The 18,837-nt window shown below is 34.1% G+C and overlaps 1 protein-coding gene across 4 annotated transcripts in view; it reads right to left on the bottom strand.

Annotated features, from left to right (window-relative positions):
* Positions 1-18,837, bottom strand: part of Nmdar2 (glutamate ionotropic receptor NMDA type subunit 2) — a 691,809-nt gene that overhangs the window by 358,878 nt on the left and 314,094 nt on the right. For all 4 annotated transcript variants that reach the window (XM_074142002.1, XM_074142021.1, XM_074142012.1 and 1 more), the window contains one exon: positions 10,860-10,980. The gene's annotated coding sequence lies outside the window, so the exon portion shown is untranslated. The remainder of the gene's footprint in view (positions 1-10,859; positions 10,981-18,837) is intronic.

The following is an 18,837-nucleotide window of genomic DNA, read 5'->3' as shown; positions in this document are numbered from 1 at the left end:
TGATCTATCGTCTAAGCGTCTTTCAAGTTGTCGATAGCGCTTGTTTAGTTCTGTTCTTTTAAGTCTAGTGTGGAGTTGTTTATTTAAATTTCAAAGTTTGATGTAAACTGCTTAAAGTTTCTTCCTATAATTTTAAAATTTGTTAAAAAAAAAGTTATAGTATTAAAACTGTCCGGTAGGATTGTTGTATAAGGGTTGATCATCAAAAAGTGCACGAAAAAGCGTAACGTTGAAAATCACTCAACTTCGACAATTTTTTTCTCTTTAAATTCTCAAATAAATAAAGATAAAATTTATTAAAATTTTCTTTATATTGTGGGGCAAATCCTCCTTTATAACTGTAATTTCTTTTTAAACAATCCATATCTAATAGATTTCGAGAAAAAAGTTGCTGAAAATGAGCAAAAATGGCATTTTCAAAAATTTTTGTTGTTACCTTTTTTTTTGTAAACAACGTAGCGCCTAAACGCGTGAACCGATTTTCATGAATTTAATACCTGGGTAATGATGTCATGAGGAGGGTAGACTGTTGAAAAAAATGAAAAAGTCACAATTGAGACTTCTATTTCCTGCAGCTGGAAATAACAATCAATAAAAGAAGTCGGAAATTTTTCTAGAAAATTTGTCGCGTATAATTGTAATAATGGCAGTTAGACAGTCTTGCCTGAGAGATAGAGAGGGCGTGCGAGGAGTAAGCGAGAGAGTAAAGTGATAATAAAGAGAAAACCAGTGAACACAGAACGCTCACAGCCATATTGGAACACAATATATACTTTGGCAACAACTCCACAATAGAATGTAGTTATTGTTATTGTTATAGGGATTTTCGTGATTATTGTTTGACAACTTTATTGACTTTTACACAATGTTTTGTAAAAGAATTGTTTCTTACAATGTTAGCTTTTTGTTGAAGACAGAAGAGAAAGGAAATGGTAGGAGTGTTTGTCGTTACTTTGGTTTATGTTGTAGTCGAAATGTGGTTATCTGTTGTGGGTGGCCATCAGAGATCATGGTGGTCATTAACGGCATCAATACAATAAGATTACTGCTGCAAATAATGCGTTGGCGCCTCTTATTCTCAAGTGAGTAGAAAATAAAATAAAAGAAAGAATTCCTTTATTGAAAATAAGAATTAATTTTTCGTGCTTTTTAAAACAAAAACTTTTAGCTAGTTGTCAAATTCTTTTCTTAAATTGTAAGTGATTGAATCCATTATACGATAGCGACTGGCTGCTGATGATCATCTTGTTTTGCTCCCAAATTCCTTATAGCCTTCAGCGATGTGCGCATTCCTTCGTGTTAGATTGATAAGCAAGATTTAGTTGGTAATTCATTTAAATTTCTCTGTACAAGAATAAAGGATTCCTCGATCATACTAGCCAGAAGTAAACAAAAGTAAAGAAAGGTGCAGCCGATTTTTCTTTAGTAGCTGATGTTCTTTCTTGTGTTTGGAGGTACTTCTATATTTTTTGGAAACCGGACGCTCAAAAATTTACTAGTCAAAATCAATACTTTATTTTATGAATATATAGTTTTCGTGACCGCAAATTGTTAAACTTAGGATGGAAGATTTGCGAGGAATCGGTCAAATAAAATAACTCGTCTTTTTGCCAACGTTTCGACAAATATATTGTCCTCTTCAGGGCCTGTATTACAAATACTACACAATTTACAGAGTCAGTAACATAGAAAAAACAGTAAAAATCAGTAATACAAAAATAAACAGTAAAATACAATAAATTCTTTATAATTATTGAAACTTACGTGGCTATGCGGGTTGTTTGAGTTACAGAAACTAAGAGCCAGAAATGGAGAAGCAGGTATATATATATATACAGATATAGCGGGACTTACACGGGAATTTTGGTAATTACAATTGAACAGATACAATAGACTAATTACAACAAAAGATTAAATACAATATTAATAAATAATTTCATTTTCTTCTCTTTTAAAATAATATTAATAATATATAATAATAAATTTTATTTGCTTTTTTTTTAAAAATACAATTTTTATAAAAGCTGGAGTCTAGCCTAGGTTTAATAGTCAATAATCATACAAGATACAAAGAAGCCAAAAATAAACAAATTAATTATAATATACAGAACAAAACAAAAAAGTATTCCCTTAATTAATTATCAATTATCTTTTTATTACACTATATACATCAATATCGAGCAGAATTATAGCCAACGTTGGAGTTCTTCTTTTATTATTATACATTTTTTAATGAACACAGCAACAGATTTTAATTGTTTTCCACTTACACAATTTAAGAGGCGATCTAACTGGTCTAAAAGACAATAATTATTAGGCAAAATGTACTGGCCAATGTACTTTGTTCTGAAATTACTGAAGAATTTACATTCAATGAGAAAGTGGGCGACTGTGTCTCGCAAATTTTCTGAGCAAAGCTTGCAGTTAATTTCAGGATTAAATTTGTAAATTTTATTTTTTAAAATAATCCGTGGAAATTTTTCATTAGCTACTCTAATTTGTGAAAGAATTTTAGCAAACTCAAACTCTGCATTTAACCTTAAATACGATTCATCATCATGAAAACTACTGATAAATCTGATGTAGCTGTTATATCTACAATTATAGATTTTACTAATGTCAATACTAATCAAGTGTAGCTTATATGCATTAATTAAATTCTTTTTACTCTTTTTCACCTGATTAAAGTTGTTAGACATCCATAAATCTGATGCTCCAATTTTTTCAAGTGAACACAAAAGAGAACTACTCCAGTTAAAGGGCATTAAGTGACAGTGAACCAATTTACACAATCTGTCATAACACAATCTAGGTATACGATCATCACCCATCTGTAACATGACCATCCACCAATTGATCAGTCTGACAAATACCTGAAAATCCAGGTGTACCCTGCTAGTTTCAAATCTAACCAAAGCGTCAGGAGTTGTTCTGGGCAGCTGCAATAAGGATTTAAAGAAGTGGGTTTGAACCTTATCAAGTGAGCCGACATAAGGAGCGGCCCATACCTCGGCTGAATACAGTAAAACACTAGCAACCATTGAGTCAAACAACCTCTCTTTGGCTTCCCAAGAGTCGGACTTGCCCTTACGCAAAATATGGTGAACCCTACTTGATGCTGAAACAGCCAACGATTTACTGTGGTCACTTGCTTTTTTAAACTTACCATTAGATGAAAAAATGACGCCTAAATACTTGAACTCTCTGACGACTTCAATCTCGTGTTTATTATATAAAAGCTTCCTATGTTTTCCCAGTTTTCCTCCCTTATGGAAAGGCAAGATTTTCGTTTTATCCACATTAACCTTCAAAAGATTCGCTTCACTGTACTTGTGCATCAAATCCAACTTAAATTGAATGTCTTGCCATGAATAGGCCAGAATGACGATATCATCAGCGTACAGTAACATAAGTACATCATTTTTTTCATTAACACTGACACCAACCGCCCCGTGATCCCTGAAAAACTGAATAATATCGCACAAGTACAGCGAAAATAGGAGGGGGGAGAGATTTTCTCCCTGAGAGTAAATACAATAAATATTGGGAAATTTCTTTAAACAACAAAAACCGTTAAGAACAAAAAAACACAGGAGAAACCAAATAACCCTTATGCACTAAATAACAAATAACCAAAAGATTTGAAGTAAATTTAAAAAAAACCAGCAATAATTAGGTACAAAATTTGGATAACTATTTATTTGTTATTTAGTGCATAAGGGTTATTTGGTTTCTCCTGTGTTTTGTGTTTAACGTGTTTTTGTTGTTTAAAGAAATTTCCCAATGGTTGCTTTTCAACTTCACGGTTATATGTAATATTTTTATGGAAAATTACCGGCATTATTTTAATCTTCCCAGAGAGCAGCCTAATCTCAAGCTAGTCTTCAGTGTTAATCAGTTAGACCTACAGAAAACATCTTTCGTTTGCCCTTTCGGTCGAATTTTTATTTGACTTACGCAATGGAATCCGTTAAGAAAACTGGTTCTAAACGTAAACGTATTTGTTTATCTATCGAAGATAAAATCCACATCATCGAAATTTCCAAAAAAGGATCAAGTGTAAAAAATATTGCCCTCCAATTTGGTAATGGAGAGCAAACTGTTCGAGACATTTTAAAAAGTGAAGAGAAAATTCTCGACTTTGTTTCCGCGTCCAGTTCTCCGAAAGCTTTCAAGAAGAAGAAGTCGATGAAAACTTCGACTTGAAAGGATCTTGATAAAGCATTACAGGAGTGGTTCAATCAGGAACGGTCGGTGGGGACTCCAATCAACGGCGAAATTCTGACAGCGAAAGCGAAGTTTTTCCATGAGCAACTCGGCTTGAAAGGTAAATTGGCTATTTAATTTACATATTTTCATATAGGCATCTTACTGATGAGTCTACCTATGCACCCGTATAATACATACCTTATATAAACATGTACACTCATAGGTACAAATGTTCTATGTAATAATGTGGGTTTAACCGGGATTTCAGTTTTCCGGGGTGGGTATAGACGGATATCAGCTCGGTTAATCGAGGTTGTACTGTATTAATTTCGTCGTAGAAGTATGGTGAAATGTATAATAATTTGGCTGGCCATCTTTCTGAGAAAAAATTTAAGGAGAACATACTCCGAAAAAATATATGTTTTCGGGAATTTTTTTTGTTAGGGCGAATCGCTGATTGCTGACCGTACGATATTTAGTGAAAGGATAAGATTGGTAATGCTGAGCAGTTTGAGGTGGGGATCCCAAAATGATTTTACTACTGAGTCCAGATCCAGTTATTGGCCTGAGATTTTATGATAAAGCAAGTGAAAAACTTGTAGTACACAGTTTTTTTAAAGCGTTTATGTTGTCAGCCTCTATTTATGTCATCTGACGGTGTGTAGTTTATTCCTTCTACCTGAAATAAGTGTCGGGTGCGCGCTACATAAAACAGTGCAAGAATGGATTGGAAATAAATATACAACATTACTAAAGTATTTATAAATTTTATTATCAAGCATAAACCCAGATTCTTTGAATATTGATTTTAAAGTAGGAAACAATTTATTCAATCATTGTGATTTTCAATATGCTTCTCTTAGATCTTAATTAGCCCCGGAAACTGTCACTTCCTGCCAGTTACTAGCGTCATCCAGGTTCCCTTCTATAGTTATTACTTGGAATACAGAAAATTAGGACGGAAGAGAGAAAACGGCAACTTGTTCTCTTGTCCGCAAAGAGGAAATTGGTTCGTTCTCCAATTTCAAACTGTCATGCCTTCTTTCTATTTCAGTAACCCTTTTAGCCAGGAGGATGCTTTAGATTATAACTTGGCTGGTATGATTAATTCTTCACTTCCTCAAGCACAGGTAGCGTTTTCCTGCTTTTTAATTTTAATTATAATTAATCTTGTTTTAATTAATAAAAGACTGAGGTATTAATAAAATGTAAATGAAAATACTACAGTTGAAAATAGTCATTATTTATTTACCTGTTGAAAGGCAATTAAATGGCTGATGGATTTCTGCCATTTATCCTTTAAAAACTACTTATGTTTTTACTAATTAACAATCACCCTATTTATGTTTTGTTTTACTAATTAACAGAACTCTGGGTCGACAAAATAATTCTGTTTATTTTTCCAGCTTATCAGCGGAATTCTCATTAACTGGCTCATATTTGTAACAAAACTTGATCTTGCATTTTCACAGTTTCACTTATCCCTAAAAAAAAAAAGTGATGGATTGACTAGCCAAGCGTGGAATTTAGTTTTAAAAAACCCCTCACAAGTGTGCTGAATTAAAATCAGACAATGACGTGTATACATGTCGAACGCAGGGCAAAATAACCAAAAGTTTACAACGTCGCTGCAAGCACTTTTTCTACAATCTCTGGGGCTTGAGATTACAGAGCATTCTGTGCTCATTCAAAATCTTGCACCGCTTCACGTATGCATTGCTCTAGTTAACTAGGGACGCAAGAGGTTTTACAAGGAAGAGAAGAGCTTTGAATTGTGCAAAATGAAATCATGCTCGTACTGAGGTCTGCACCTCTATCTAAGGTAAAAACGGCATTGCTCAAGGGTTGAGAGCTTATATTTGTGTGCGTAATTCCCAATCTCTAATGCGGAGACCAAACATGTACCAACCTCTTATCATTTGGCTGACTCCCACCAACCCCTTCCAAATAAAATACTTGGCAGTTCTATTGGTAAGATAAAGGAAACATTCCACCAAATAATATTATTATTGTATTTTATTAAAATTTCGAGTTTTTATAGTTAATGGCAATTTTATATTTTTCACGAGTATACACGTAGAACGCACCGTACTAGAGATTTGGTTTGACGAGTGTACACGTCAAACTCGCTTAACTGGTTAAGTAATTTCCTCAGAAATTTTACAGATTTCTAATCTTGAATAGAATAGACTTGTAGAATTTGAAATGATCCATAGGTTTGCAGTCTCCACGATATTCTTCGACAAAACCCATTGCTCATACGTAGGCCCGGTAATTAAAACTGTCCGGTAGGACAGTTGTATAAGGGTTGATCGTCAAAAAGTGCACGAAAAAGCGTAACGTTGAAAAACACCCAACTTTGACAATTTTTTTCTCTTTTTCTATAAAAGATAAATTTCCCAAATTTTCTTTAAAATATAGGGCGAACCCTCCTTTATAAATGTAATTTTTTTGCAACCACCCAGACCTAATAGATTTCGAGAAAAAAGTTGCCGAAAATGAGCAAAAACGGCATTTTCAGAAATTGTTGTTGTTCTTGTTGTTGTTGTTACCTTTTTTGTAAACTACGTAGCGCCTAAACGCGTGAACCGATTTTCATGAATGAGGTGTCATTCGATTCGGAATTTTATGTAGATGTGCCTTTTGGGGGTCTCGACGCTGTACACCGAATGGGAGAGGAGTTAGCCCCCTTTATGTAAGGCCTCCTTCAAAATTATTATTACTAATTACTCTGTAAATCTTAGCCCGATTTTGATAAAATTTGGTAGGATGATGGGGTTAGGGCTCCCCTATGTAACATTAAAGCGACAATCTGCTCTTACACTAGTTAAGGGGAAGTATAGCTATCGTTTCAAATTATCGACACGTGAACCTATTTTCATGAATGAAGTGTCATTCGAATCGAAATTTTGTACAGATTTGCACTTAAAAGTCTCGTCGCTATGCCTCATATGGAGGGGAGTTTGCCTCACCTAAGTAAGGCCGTTTCTAAAACTATTATTACCAATATTTCTATAACGCTTTGTCCGATTTTGATAAAATTTAGCACGAAGAAGTGATTAAAGCTCCTCTACATGGCTGTGAAGTGCCATCATGCTCTTACACCTACTAAGAGGAAGTACTGCAATCGTTAAAATTATCAATGGGTGAACCTATTTACATTAATGAATTGTCGTTCGATTCAAAATCTTTGCCTCTTTCCCTTTTAGGGAGAAGTACTGTAATCGCCCGTTTATTTTTCTTACTCCTCTTAAAAGGAAGGTCTGAAATCGCAGTTTAAATTTGCTTTTTACGTACAAATACCTTCCTATTTTATATAAAAAGGCTTTCTCAAAAAAATTGTTATTGAGGATGGTTTGGAGACCGCAACTATAATCATTCTTTAAAAAGATCTCTCCAGTGGTAGTTACGGTTCCTACTGAACTCCTTATCAGGTTATAATGATAGAATTGCTTATTCCAAATTTAAAAAAAACAGTAAAGCAGATATGTAACTTAGCAAAATAGACAAAAATGAAAATCTATCCAAGAGGTACAAAAATCTCCTTAACAAAAACTTACAGTTAAAAAGTTAAGTATAAGGGTTGATTAAACGCCAAAAGGTACACAAATCAGCTGGTACCCAACATTTCATTCATGCTTAGTTGATATAATTTAAGTAATTTTGCTGCATTAACTTTTCCTTCACATTTTTTAGAATTTATTAGATGTCAAAGACCCTTATGCTGGCCATTTTCATCTACAAAATATTTGTTCAAGTAGCACTGTAGATTGACTTTAATATCTATTAATCTATAATAATCAAACTATTAAGGTTAAAAAGAAAACGGTATAAAAAATAAAAAAAACTTTTTTAAAAAAATGCTTACACCAACATACATCAATGATTTCGATTATTTTATTTTTAATAAAAATCGTCTGTTTAAGTTCATTCTTCGATTAAAGTAATTGTTATTATATGTTGTAGTCAAACGTTTATAATAATAGGTAATAATTATCTGGCTTTATCGCAAATAATATAGTTTTCTTCAATCACACTCTCAATGTAGCTGTTCTTCTCACAATGTTGTATATATGTTGTGTAATATAAAATAAATAATTATTGCATACTTTTAGGACAGCTAATTATTCCAGTATTTTACTATAAGTAAAATTAAATTACAATTGAGAAATGAATAATTGTTGTTGAATAATCTACTTGTTATTAACTGTGTGTTATTTGTGCTCACGAATATTTCGGTAAGACGAATTCAAGTCTGAAATATTGTTTTAAATCCTCCGTGATTCAAATTTAAACAGTAGCCGACTCTAACTTTGTCTTTTTCTACTTTAACATGCATGTACTTATATGTGACTACTCTGAATAAAGGGCGTATTAAAGATAAATCCGAAGAATAATTTGGATTAGAGTTAAAATAAAGTACCTATTTAAAAACGAAGATATAATATACATTTTATCATAATTATAACCAAATAATAATATGAACGAACTGGCCAGCATAAGGGTCTGTGACATCTAATAAATTCTAAAAAATGTGAAGGAAAAGTTAATGCAGCAAAATTACTTAAATTATATCAACTAAGCATGAATGAAATGTTGGGTACCAGCTGATTTGTGTACCTTTTGGCGTTTAATCAACTCTTATACTTAACTTTTTAAACTGTAAGTTTTTGTTAAGGAGATCTCTCCTAGGTGGTACATCTTCTACGCTCTTCACAAAACGATTCAATGTCTAGTAGTCTAGTTGACTGATTCTCACCTCTCGCCGCGCATTCACTCGTATGACGAAATATCTCTTCCTTTCTCAACATCTACCCAGGAAATGACCGCTAACGACCAATTCCTGTGGTCAATCAATATTGTAATCAATATTTTCTTATACATCAGACTCAAAAAAGACATCAGTCCTAGTTAAGCAAAGGTACTGTCACATTTCAACACACTACGCTACATCAAGCTAAACTAGTTTGGAAGGAAATTTAGTTGGAATTTGGAAGTCAGGAATCATTTCAAAATTATTTTTAGCCGTTCATCATTTTAAAAATACAAAAAAAAAAAAAAAAAATTCCTACTTATTTAACTGTATGAGTGTGTTTGGTGGGAACATAGTTTTAAAAAAGTAAATCGCGGACACCTTAAACATGTATGGGATGTAATATGAGTTAGTTCAGGTTTTTATTCCCGTGAACGGATTGCAAAATTGTGACAAGCCTCTAAATATCTGAAATATCTAGCCACTTCTTTTTTTCAGGTTAAATTATTCTGTTTGGTGCCTGGAGGATGTACGACTTTAATAGCAAGTGCAATGGAAGAGTTTGATATTACATTCTGATTGACTTTGGAAGTACATTCTCGTGTCCATTACAAGAGCCAAAGGTTCCCTTTACTCATACCAGCTATATTAACTGGTGAGAATTGTTATAATAATTGCATTAATTATTAAAAAGTATGAGTTTTATTTTCAGAAATTGTTTGCGAAATGTTTTGTCTTTGGAATCTCTTTTAGTAAAATTAATTAGAAGAATTTTAATAAAACTCTTCATTAAAAACTTTTTACAAATTTTTACAAACAATGAATGCTGCCAATATGCTCACAAACAACATAAACTTATTTCTCATTTCAAGCTTTAAGATTAAAAAAAAAAAAATGTGCAAGACAGAAAGGACAGCAATAAACCCATCGTTTGACGAAATGAGTGAACGAGCCTGGGTATTACGACCAGACTAGATTGGCTGACGGCTTTATTATCACCCACATTATCTCTGAAACGCCACATCAATCTCTGCCCAGTGCAATTATTTACAGATTTTATTTTTTTTTTAAATTTAGAGACAAGAAAGATTAATGTTTCTTAAGAAATTATTCAGAAAGTGGTGGCTATCCATTTTCTACCAGCCAACAACCCTAATGCACGCTGCTTTATATATAGCCTACTTTAATCCTCAGCTTTTAGATAATTACCAACTGAGATTAACATTTAGTCATGCAATGGGTCCTATTTTCCAGATATCTTCGCCAAGAAAAGGTTTATTTTGCCTATTCTTTGAAGGACGGGTAGGTGTAGGTCTTTCTCATATTTTCCTGGGTTCATGGCTACCAGTGGTTTTCTTTTATCACTTCTGGCCTCGGTGTGAAGGCCTCTTATTGCTGGTATTTAATCATGGACAGTTAATAAGAAATCGTCTACCCCTCCTACTGTCATAATCAGCACGGGGCTTGAGTAACTATTCACCAAATATTAAGATCTTATCCAAATAGATTCTATAATTAACATATGTGAGTAAATCCATTGATTCAACATTAGTGGTGTTATACACATCTCTGGAGACATAATATGTCTCAGAACCAAACAGAGCACTGTAAAGTAGGCGATCGCATGCATCAAATTCTTGTGAAATTGCACATGCCTTAAATTGGAGAGTTGTGAGTTCTGAGCTTCCAATTAAACTTTAATATTGCAAGGAAATGCTTCAAAATGCATAATAATAAAAAAAAAATACTGTTAATACTGTTAGTATTCCTCTAATCTCTTATCGAAGGTTCTAAGTACTTTCCACATCAGCGGCCGCAACATGGTGCCGATTCGCTAAGAAACAATTAGATTGATACGCCAAAATAGTCATAATAATACTAAAAACAGATCACTTACCGATGGTCGCTCAGTTCTTGTTGCGAAGCCAAGAAAAATTCAAGCAGATGTCTAAAAATATCCTCTCCTCCAAGTACGATGAAGTGACGGAGTATGGTTTGAGACAGTGCCGGCTCTTTACCTGCAAGAACATGAATGATCTTTCAGAAAACAATAGTTATTGTAACATTCTGAAATATTATACAAGCAATTATTGCAACTTGCATTTTATCATATTTGAACGATATCTTAAATGAAATGAATCTTTTCTGTTACGAGATAATTCTGTCCGAATTCATTGTATTAACAAATAAGCCAGATGTTGATTATATACTCAGAGTAGCCCGAATTTTAAATTGATTAATTTTAGTAAAATAGGTGTAATTCTCCTCTAGTTTGATTCAAAAGATTGAGGATTCTGCTTTAAACATGTAATTACTAAGCCAGAGGTGAACGTACGATACATGCAGGGTAGCCGAGAATTTGAAGTTACAATTGCAAAATTAATGAAAAATTAACCTCTGTCTAGTCTGACAGGAAATTCTGAGATTTCTGTTCCAATGTATTAATAACTAAGTCAAAAGAAGTTTGTTCAGCTGAAGTTGCCTGAATTTGAAGCTTACAGTATCTTAATTTTTCTTTGTTTTTCTTAATGGTAGAAAAGAAAAAGGTGTACCCCAATACTAACATTTAGTACTGTCCAATATACTCGTATCCGTGTACGTACCAGGAACAACTCTTTTTATATGGCCATACCAGCTCGCAGAGTCTTATTACTCTTTCAGTTTTCCCAATAAAAGAGGAGAAAAAGGTCTACACCAGTTCTACCATTTACTGTTGCCCTATATATCCATGTACGTACCAGAAAACACCATTTTTCTCGCTAAACTAGCATACTGCTTCTTACTTCTCCTTCGCTTTTCGGAATGGAAGACAAGAAAAATGTCCACCTCAATTCTAATGTTTAGTAATAATATTTCTAATATTTAGTAACAGTATTGGGTTAGGTCTTTTTCTCAATTAGAAAAATGTAGAATGTTAAGAGAGAAAATTTACTTTTCGTGCAGTGCAGACTCTATTGGCGCTAGTTTTCCAGATTTGAGCCGTCTTAACAAACAAAACAGTAAGAGAAGATAAATATATAATCAAATATATAAGTAAGCGAGGCATTCAAGTATATTTAACGAAACCGAAAGATTAGTAAGAGTGCACTCTTCTCATGAGCCAATAAAATAAAATTCTCATTTTTCTAATGCAAGTTAAAATTCGATCTGCATTTGACTATTTCCATCAAAAACTGTTCAGCACAGCCAAAAGATTACTTCCAGCGACAACCTTAAATTCCTTTACATTGGGCCACCAAAACATTCTGTGATAAAGTGGCCGAACAAATAATTTTTATATTTCCACTCCCCATATCTTTCATTTCCTCCGAAAAATATCAACAGAGACCATTTATATTTGGATTTATCGTGTTTAACCGCAGCAATAACACGTACTGATTTTCAGATTTAGAAATGGTGGCTGGTTGGAGGACTTGAGGAGATTTAGTGGCGAACTCTCTGTTGAACTGTTGTTGTTGTTCCCATTTTCTACACTCCAAGTGAGATAAAATCGCATGCAGCGTTGTTAACGCTTAAACCACAGTGAACATAAATTTGTCAAACTATAATTTAGATGGTTATCGAGAACCAGTTTGCAAATAATGCCAGGCACGTTCGATTCTTCCCTCAACTCACTTCCTTCAAACTCAGGAAATGGGAATTCAGTTTCATAAGGATGCAGTCTTGTGTCGAACAAAGGCAAAAATGTATAAAAATAAATATATATACGTAGTATCTGTTAAGTTTAAATTAAGATTATTGCAGATTAACGTTTTAACGTCATTTTCCTATGTATTCCATACCTACTAAAACACATTGCTGCACATGATAGCACAAAGTATGCGGTTGTTTTCTTGATACTTTTTTTGCGATTCTTCAGCCAAAAAACAAAACTATCAGTTTCAAAAATTTGAAAGAATACAAGAAATGAATAAAAAAAATATACGGTTTTGTCTTGGTTGTAAGAGGAGGAATTTTATTACCAGTTGGAATTAAGTAAAGCGTATTTTTAAAAAGGCGAGCTATTATACTTTGGTTATTAAGTGTATTTTTCAAACTTATGAATATTATTAATAATTAACATTCTAAATAGTTATTACTTGATAGTAGGTAATTCAAAATTATTCCTACCGTTCATTAAAAGTAACGCTATTATTTCGTCAAATAGTAATTCTTATATATTCATTAAGCTCAAGTTTATAAAAGTTGAATAAGTTTTCTCTTTAGACTTGGGCCGAGATCCCTTACTGCAGACTGTTCTGTTTAATACTGCCACAAGAAGCTTTCTTATATTTGATAAATCTTTTCGTACCATTCTCTAAACCAACAGCACTTGGCTCCATGCTTCTATGACTCGTCTATATTTCTTTGCGTTCATTTATCACTCCTAAATAGTTTCCCAAGGGAGCTGACTTCCATTTTTTTAGGTTTATAAGATATTTATACATTTTTTTTAATCATATTTACAATTCTATAAATGTTGTCCTTTACATACATCTACACTATTAATTATCCACATGATTTTTGTCAAATTCTTATTCTACGCTTTGGTCACTTTTTATAGTATTTTTCGGTCAAATTGTCAGATTTTAATTTCTAATAATGGCTAGTTAGCTAGTGTTGAATGGCACGATCGTGAGCGCCCTGCAGACATTGGTGTGCGAGCTTACGAGTACTTGTTAGAATACGATGGTGAAAATCAACTGGAAGCCCTCATTGGATCTTAAAGGGCGAACTCCCATTTTGTCCGGCAAACTCTCGCCAGACTCTTAAAGTATAATTAGGGCTGGCAGAGGTGCCTGTGACAAATAGGTCTCGCAATTGTCGCGGCGTCGCAGGCTTTTTGGCCGATTCCCTCCGCGTGGGAATCCAATACACTAACCGCGTAGCTAATCCCTTCCCTTTTTTATCTATTACACATTTATTTTTACTTTCTCATTCTCTCTTAAAATAAGAGGAAGTACAGTAATCGTGTAGATTTTCTGTTTTCAAGTCGCCTCAATCCGAAGTAGAGGTTCTTACATATTGGTTTGTGTTTATGAATTCACCATAACTGGAAAGCAAATATTGCAGGTAATTTGAAATTTTATACTATTTCGTTTAGAGAATGCCACCCTATGGTTTTGGTTTAAATTGTTCAATCCAAAGCACCAATTTACTCAATCAATTTTTCAGTTTTTAGGATTTTCTTAAAACTTGGTCTGTTAGTTGCATTTACGCAGATCTATGGCTGTTATTTGAATCATTTTTCCTACGGAATAAGTGCACTTCCGCGGATAGCTGTGCTTTCTTCTACTGTTTTCCCGCTGTAATCCCATCTATATATTGTATTAAGAAAAATTAAATGTGGGATTGTAATTCTAAATTTCAAGAAAATTGGCCGACCAAAAAGGAAATCCCACTTTACCAAAGATTATTCCATTTTTAGAGTTTTCTTCCCAAACCGGCCTCGGTGATTTTATTTAAATTTTGTATATCTATTGCAGACTTTTGATTAAATTGTTTTTCCAGGAAATTCTATTAAGGTTCTTCATAGAGAGAAGGATTGGTAAATCCCTTCTAAAATGATGAAAATGTAATATAACACAAACGTTCGGAGTAAGAACCTTGAAAATATCACTAAAAACAGAGTCAGACTAGTGTTCACACCACTATTGAGAAAGAAGAAGATTGGTTCTGTGGCAGATCTACCATGTTAATCTAGCATAACAGTGATACTACACCCACATATTTTGAAAGGATATATTCTGACATGTATATGCCTTACACACATGTCTGTCTACTTTATGGTTGAAAATCTTTTGTGTGACAAACATCTGTCACTTCCTTCTGTGAATGTTTGTACTACTTGTGCGTACGGTTTACGCATTGTATTGTAGTAGAGGGAAAATGCGGGTTCTGGCGCACTTTTTTTGTCGTCGAACTGGACGAGCACTTAGACCACGCCCCTACCCCCACCCCTCCCCTTTTTGACCAATCATCGAACTCGACGACCACTTAGGCCACGCCCCCTACCCCCACCCCTCCCCTTTTTGACCAATCATCGAACTCGACGAGGGCTTTTGACCACGCCCCCTACCCCCACCCCTCCCCTTTTTGACCAATCATCGAGTTCGACGACACCACCTTTACCCCCACTCCTTCCCCCACCCTTATTAATTGACCAATCAGCGAATTCGACGACACCTCATTACCCCCACCCTAGCCCTACTCCTATCACATGACACCTACCTTTACCCCCTCCACTCCCACCACCCCTAGGTCGTCGTATTCGTTGGCCTCCTAAGCTCCTCCTACAAGATGGCGTCTCTTCTAACAGCTGTAGTACACAAGATGGCGGACCTCGTACCATCTGATGACCACAAGATGGTGGACCTCATACCTCCACCCCCCTCGCCCATTGATAGACAGGAGGGGATTTTTTTTTTTTTAATTATTTTTACTTACCTGGGATTCGATCCTACAACCTTCGTACTGGTAGACACGTCATCTGCACCAGTCGGCCACAGTGGTAGTCTCGCTTACTCTAGTTTTGAATGTTCTCTTATGTTTTAACTTGGAATTATTTTTTTAAAAAAATCTAACCCCTCTCACCAATAATTTTTTTTTTATTTAAATTACCCCCACTATCACAAAAATATTGAAAAATAAAAATGGATAACCTCACTTTAGGTAATAGAAAAAACTATTTACTTACCCCCTCCACCTGGACTGCTTCCGCTGCTGATGACGCGACCTACACTCACTGAAAACTAAACCCGAACTGGCATTTGGACTGCGATACTAGCATTAACCCCCCACCACAATTACGTCACACTCTAACTAGCCAATAGAATTGCATCTTTTTTTCCAAATGATTACCTCTCTGGACAGGTCTCTGTAGCAAGCCCCCCCCCCTTCCCTTCCTATAGTCTCAATAGGATGACACGTATGATTAGCTGAACATGCTCCAACAAGTCTGGACATGTAGCCAGCAGCCTCTTTCGCTTTAACCGTTTTATTATTTCCGTTTACCAACTATACAAACCTGTATGAACATATCGTTATAGTCTCAATAGGATGACACGTATGATTAGCAGAACATGCTCCAACAAGTCTGGACATGTAGCCAGCTGCCTCTTTCGCTTTAACCGTTTTTTTTTTTTGTTATTATGAAGTTAAAAGTAAATTGAACTTTGAATTTTCATATATCTTATTATTATTTCCGTTTACCAACTATACAAACCTGTATGAACATATCATCGGTGTAGTCTCAATATGTGTGATTACCTGAACATGCTCCAACAAGTCCGGACATGTAGCCAGCTGCCTCATTCGCTTTAACCGTTTTATTATTTCCGTTTACCAACTATACAAACCTGTATGAACATATCATCGGTGTAGTCTCAATATGTGTGATTACCTGAACATGCTCCAACAAGTCTGGACATGTAGCCAGCTGCCTCATTCGCTTTAACCGTTTTTTGTTATTATGAAGTTAAAAGTAAATTGAACTTTGAACTTATTAATAAAATATAAATAAGTTTTAATTTACTTTTCTTTATTTATAAGTGTATAAAGTAAAAATAAGAATGAACAAACATTAATTAAAACATTTTATTTTTATTTAAAGGAAGTATACAAGTAAAATAATAACATTTATTTCACAGTATAAATTTTATTTAAATTCTATGTCATATCTTCCATTATTAAAGCCTTTGTACATTATTAACAGTTTTTTCTTTGATTGTTGGTAATCTTCCACCATTTCATCAGTTATCACTGCCGCAAATCTGCGTGGAAGGAAGATCCTCGTTGGGTAGTCCATTGTCGGGCCAATATAATGTAAATGGGCAACGATGGCATCTCCAAATTTAGTGTTGATTCTTTCGAATTGCTTCACTTCGTATGAGTATCCGGTTCTTAGATCTGATAATTTGCCAATGCCCACAGACCTTGTATTCACATCATTTAAAAAGCTTGCCAACTTAGACATCTAAAAGAAGAATATTATATGAAAGTATCACATCATTATCAATATATTGTTTCAATCAAAAAAAGTATTATTACTTACCTTTGAAGTATGAAGTTAACCTCTCGAGCTGTGGGCAACGAATGACGAATTACCTTACAAGCTTCACTACTCTACCGTTACGGATGTCCCCCCCCACTCTATGACGTCACTCATAGTTAGCCAATAGAATTGCGCGCTTGTCTTCCCTCTCTCTCTCTTGCAAGTGTCTCTCTCTCTATAAGGTGAATCATACCTCCCACCTTTGATGCAGGACTCAACCTGTCCGTTAACTTCATATATGTTTCTTAGAAAAAACAATATTTTTGAAACTGAACTTTGCCCTTATTAGCTTTTATTGCTTTATAAATAATAAAACTTTGAATGTTTGTAGACTTAAAAACTTACTTTTTAAAAAATGTAAACACGCTTGCACAACATGTTTGTACAGCCAAGTAAAAAATAATGATGACTCATACCATTGTCATATCCTCAACGTGCAAAAGCTGCAGCTTAGTTTTTTCTTCTTTTTTTTTAACTAAATAAATTTTGTATATGCGCCCCTCTTAGTTCGGCTTCCGCCTTAAGCTTCCTCACCACGTCAAGGTGGAGGTCATCGAGGAAGTTTTTATTTTTTTTTACTTTTTTTATTTTTTTTAAATAATTTTATAATAATAAAAGGAATACTTGAAAAATAAAGCAATAATTTAATTTAATACATTTATTCAAATAAAACTTTAAAAGATACATATACCTCAGAAAAATATAAAAACTTAAAAATCAACTTCAAATACAAATAAAATATTTAATTTCTAATTAGTACAATAAAGTGAAATAAATAAGAAATGTTTTGCTATCGAATCAGTTTATTTTAATGGTTGTTGGAATTTTATCTGCCTTGCATCAATCGCATTCATACATTGTACAGAATCTGCACAAATCCATTCATGGTTTACGGGGATTTTACACCCCGCCAGTGACCAACATTCAGGTTTGTGTGCAACTCAATGCATTCGCCAGTGACCACATTCGTTCTTCAAGGCAAAAATATTTCCGTCTCATTCCAACCAAATTTACTGTTGAGCCAGCAATTGATGGCTTTAATTCGATATTGCGTACATTTCTCTTTACAAGTATTGTGCATAATACAATGATTTCCTGCTGTTTCTAATGAATCAAGTTTTGGACAGTCATAATCTTCTAAATTAATTACACAACAACTGTACAGATTTTGTAAAAGAAATCTTTTCTTTTCATAACCCTTAACAAACACAAATTTATAATTACAATCAATAAACTTGAAAATATCTCTAATCATTTCATATTCAATATCCCCGTCATTCCACTTAATTTTATGATAATAATTTTCTAACCAATAATTGGTTCTTCTACTTTTTTCACATTGTTTATGTTGGACAGGTGGCTTGAATATCCAGTGTCTGACTGATTGAAAATTATAGTCTAATAGAGAAAGCTCTTTAACAATATAACCTCCTACACTGTCTACAAAGCACTGGAAGTCAGCTATCAGCACGCCTGTTTGAGCCATACTGAACACTGAACTAGCTCTTCAAGCCTTCTTATACCATACGACGTACAATACCTGTCAAAGGATTATATTCTACCACCCTGTCGTGAATAATAAGACAATAGGCAGTGGTGTTGGGCGGGAACATTTCTTTTGATTCAAATTCCAATCTAACATCTACCGGGCCACATTTGATAGATTCACACTGTTTAGAACAATCTATTACAATTAAGGGTGTTTTCTCTTTAAAATTTTGTAAAGAACTTAGAGGATACATTTGTTCTCCATAATATGACATTTGAAAGGAAGCATACATATGATATAGAATGGCAAAACGGTTAGAGGAAAAATCTACATTCAAATCGCCGTATGGGAAAG

Source organism: Rhodnius prolixus, unplaced genomic scaffold, assembly GCF_049639745.1.
Source record: "Rhodnius prolixus isolate KJV_2025 unplaced genomic scaffold, Rpr scaffold_1, whole genome shotgun sequence".
Classification (NCBI taxonomy): domain Eukaryota; kingdom Metazoa; phylum Arthropoda; class Insecta; order Hemiptera; family Reduviidae; genus Rhodnius; species Rhodnius prolixus.
The sequence above is the reverse complement of the archived record's forward strand: the minus strand, read 5'-3'. Positions and strand labels throughout refer to the sequence as shown.